This window comes from Psammomys obesus, unplaced genomic scaffold (assembly GCF_907164565.1).
Source record: "Psammomys obesus unplaced genomic scaffold, mPsaObe1.curated_primary_1811, whole genome shotgun sequence".
Taxonomy (NCBI): Eukaryota; Metazoa; Chordata; class Mammalia; order Rodentia; family Muridae; genus Psammomys; species Psammomys obesus.
The window spans coordinates 12,133,208-12,137,695 of NW_026596166.1; positions in this window are offsets into that span (position 1 = coordinate 12,133,208).

A 4,488-nucleotide genomic window follows, 5' to 3' on the forward strand; every position below is an offset into this window, starting at 1 on the left:
TTCTTCTTCTTCTTCTTCTTCTTCTTCTTCTTCTTCTTCTTCTTCTTCTTCTTCTTTTTCCTCTTCCTCTTCCTCTTCCTCTTCCTCTTCTTCTCCTGATCCTCCTGAAGCTGGGACTCAGTATTTTCTATGCTAGGTTAGAATCCATTAACCCCTGCTGATCCTCTCATCTCCATCATTTTGGAGCTGGGGTTATAGATAATGTCCAGAATGCCAGGCTTGTAGTGTATATGATTGGATCAGAACATTGGTCCTCATTATTGTACAGCAAACACTCATATCTGAGCCATCTTTCTGTCCCTACATAATTAGACTGGTTCATGCTGGCTGTCAATTTAAGTCAGTAAAACTATCTTTCTAGCCTACAGAAAAGGTCTTTCTGACTGTGGCCCATCTATACAATGGAGTATTACTCAGCAATGAAAAATAAGAAAATCATGAAATTTGCAGGTAAATGGTGGGACCTGAAAAGGATCATCCTGAGTGAGTTGTCCCAGAAGCAAAAAGACACACACGGTATATACTCACTCATATAAACATACAACATAGGATAAACCCACTAAAATCTGTACATCTAAACAAACTAAACAAAAGAGAGGACCTTAACTAAAATGCTCAATCCCCATCCTGAAAGGCAAAGAAGATAGACATCAGAAGAAAAAGAAAACAGGAAACAACCTAGGAACCCGCTACAGAGGGCCTCTGAAAGCCAGAAGAAGAAAACAGGAAACAACCTTGGAACCTGCCACAGAGGGCCTCTGAAAACCTCTACTGTGCAGACTGTCAAAGCAGATGCTGAGCCTGATGGCCAACTGATGGGCAGAGTGAATGGAATTTTATGTAAGAAGTGGGAAATAGTAAGAGCTGGAGAGGACAGGAACTCCATAAGCAGAGCAACAGAACAAGAAAATTCATGGAGATAACCTAGAACCCTGACTATGCAGCCACTCCTGATGAGAACTGATAGACTAAGATCAGAAAGGAGAGGAGGACCTCCCCTATCAGTGGACTTGGGGAGGGGCATGCATGCAGAAAAGGGGAGGGAGGGTGGGACCGGGAGGGGAGGAGGGAGGGGCTTATGGGGGGATACAAAATGAATAAAGTGTAATTAATAAAAGTTAAAAAAAGGTCTTTCTGCTTTTCATTATTGAAAGCCCACTTCTTTCTCTTGTCAATAAATCTGTAAATGAATAATGCATAGCATGTAGCAAACAATAGTCAACATGTACTCGTTGGAGAAATTATGAAGTTGTTACCATTTGCAGTCAGGCTCATTTTTACTGCTAGTTAAAGAATTAAAAGTCAGAAAAAAAAATCTTGAGCTCAGTGGGTTGCAGGGTTGCAGCAACCATGAGCAGACATAATCAACAAGTAAAGATGGACTTCTATGAGAGGTGAAGACAGAGGCACAAACAGAAAGCAGACAGAGAGAATGACCCTCCACAAAGCAGAATGAAGACTCAGGAAGCAGAAACCTTGAGGGTTATAGAAGGCTTTGAAAGGTCTTCCTTCCCTAATTTAGAATTGCTCCATTGGAAGACAGTCATGATGGCTTGTTGTCATGCTACTGTTGTGTTGAAATATCCTGACCAGATCTTGAACTTGTTGAGCTTTCCATCAGCTGAGAGTCCTGCTGGCAGGTGAAAGTAGGCAGTAACATCTGTTTTAAGCTGCTAGGCTTAAAACCTGTCTTGTCTGAGGTCAGGAGGGTGAGGAATAAGCCAGTCACTTTGGAAGTTGACCATTTTTAGTACTTCGTCATGGGCCTCTTGTTCCATGTCTGCCCATCTGGCAATTTGTCTAACTCCTAGTCCCTCAAGATTAAAGCACTTCCAAACTGAGCACACCAGGTGTCCACAGCTTCACCTACAGACAGTATCTGCTTTTTTCCTACCTCTTAACTATCTAAGGGAATGCTTGCTTGCAGGCCAGCCCCAAGTCTAACAGCAACTTGAATCTTCCACATCACATCTTTCAAGGACATGCATTCTCAGTCTAACATTGTTTTCATTGTTCCATACTTAAATCATATTCATTGTATTCATAGTGTATGTTCGAACTTTACTAGGTTCTCAGAGTATAGAAAATTCTGCCCATTTAGTATGGAGTAATATAAACAAAAGATGTATGTATAAAGGAATACAGTGGTCCCAAGGAGAGCGAATAACAACACAGACTCTCAGAATCCTTTCAATTCAATTCATAATTATGATCATCTGAGATTGTTTCTAAAGCTTGTGGTGGAATGGCAGCCTTATTGGATTTGAGAAACACTATAAACTTGGCCGTGAGCTTTGAGAGCCTGTCATGAACAAGAAGTCAATTATTAAATGCAGTGTGCTCCATCTGACATCTTCATCTCAAAAGCTTTACTCATCCTGATGTAATCCCAAGAATTCGTGTATGAAAGATTTATCTGGAACCATGATCTTTGAAAATTGGGCTCTGGTGCAGGGTTTTTCTGTAAAAGCTTGCATTAGAGAACTTGTTGAAAAAAAAAAGATTGAGAAAAGTCAGCTTTGTCAAGCCGGCATTACCGAGGGAAAGTTAAATAATATGGATCTGAAAAGATCAACAAGGTCTTTCCAAGTACTGGGTGGGGAGGGATGGCAGAGTTATCTCAGGTACTTTGCTCACTACATCTGAAGCACTGGACACATAGGAAACACCAACTGCTAATTTCAAATTGAGAAATAATGGGGTTAGGTGTGTTTTAATGTCAGTGTGTCATCAAAAATATTTGTCAGTTTTGATTTGCATTTCCCAGATGGCTAATGAGGTTAAGCATTTCTTTAAGTGTTTTTCTGCCATTCGTTATTCCTCTATTGAGAATTCTCTGTTTAGCTCTGTACTCCATTTTTTCTTTTTTTTTATTAATTACACTTTATTCATTTTGTATTCCCCATTAAGCCCCTCCTTCCTCCCCTCCCGATCCCACCCTCCCTCCCCTTTCTGCATGCATGGCACTCCCCAAGTCCACTGATAGGGGAGGTTCTCCTCTCCTTTCTGATCTTAGTCTATCAGTTCTCATCAAAAGTGGCTGCATTGTCCTCTACCGTGGCCTGGTAAGGCTGCTCCCCACTCAGGAGGAAGTGATCAACAAGCAGACCAATTAGATTATGTCAGAGGCAGTCCCTCTTCCCATTACTATGTAACCCACTTGGACACTGAACTGCCATGGGCTTCATCTGTGCAGGGGTTCTAGGTTATCTCCACGAATAGTCCTTGGTTGGAGTATGAGTCTCTGGGAAGTTCCCTGTGTTCAAATTATCTTGTTCTGTTGCTCTCCTTGTGGAGTTTCCGTCCCCTCCAGCTCTTACTATTTCCCACTTCTTACATAAAATTCCATTCACTCTGCCCATCAGTTGGCCATCAGGCTCAGCATCTGCTTTGACAGTCTATACTGCAGAGGCTTTCAGAGGCCCTCTGTGGCAGGTTCCAAGGTTGTTTCCTGTTTTCTTCTTCTGGCTTTCAGAGGCCCTCTGTAGCGGGTTCCTAGGTTGTTTCCTGTTTTCTTTTTCTTCTGATGTCCATCCTCTTTGCCTTTCAGGATGGGGATTGAACATTTTAGTTAGGGTCTTCTCTTTTCTTTAGTTTGTTTAGATGTACAGATTTTAGTGGGTTTATTCTATATTGTATGTTTATATGAGTGAGTATATACCATGCGTGTCTTTTTGCTTCTGGGACAACTCACTCAGGATGATCCTTTCCAGGTCCCACCATTTACCTGCAAATTTCATGATTTCCTTATTTTTCGTTGCTGAGTAATACTCCATTGTATAGATGTACCACAGTTTCTGCATCCATTCTTCAGTTGAGGGGCATCTGGGTTGTTTCCAGCTTCTGGCTATTACAAATAAAGCTGCTACAAACATGGTTGAGCAAATGTCCTTTTTGTGTACTTGAGCCTCTTTTGTGTATATGCCTATGAGTGGTATGGCTGGAGCTTGAGGAAGCGCTATTCCCTAGTTTTTAATTGGATTACTTGATTTTTTTTGCTGTTTAACTTCTTTAGTTTTTTATATATACTGGATATTAGTCCTCTGTCAGATATAGGGTTGGTGAAGATCCTTTCCCAATCTGTAGGCTGTCGTTTTGTTCTGATGACAGTGTCCTTTGCTTTACAGAAGTATTTCAGTTTCATGAGGTCCCATTTACAGATTGTTGCTCTTAAAGCCTGTGCTGTTGATGTTCTGTTCAGGAACTTGTCTCCTGTGCCAATGAGTTCAAGGCTCTTCCCCACTTTTTCTTCTAAGCGGTTTAGTGTGTCTGGTTTTATGTTGAGGTCTTTGATCCACTTGGACTTTAGTTTTTTGCAGGGTGATAAGTATTGATCTATTTGCATTTTTCTACATGTAGACTTTCAGTTAGACCAGCACCATTTGTTGAAGATGCTGTCTTTTTTCCATTGAATGGTTTTGGCATCTTTGTCAAAAATCAGGTGTCCATAAGTGTGTTGATTTTTGTCAAGGTCTTCTATTTGATTCC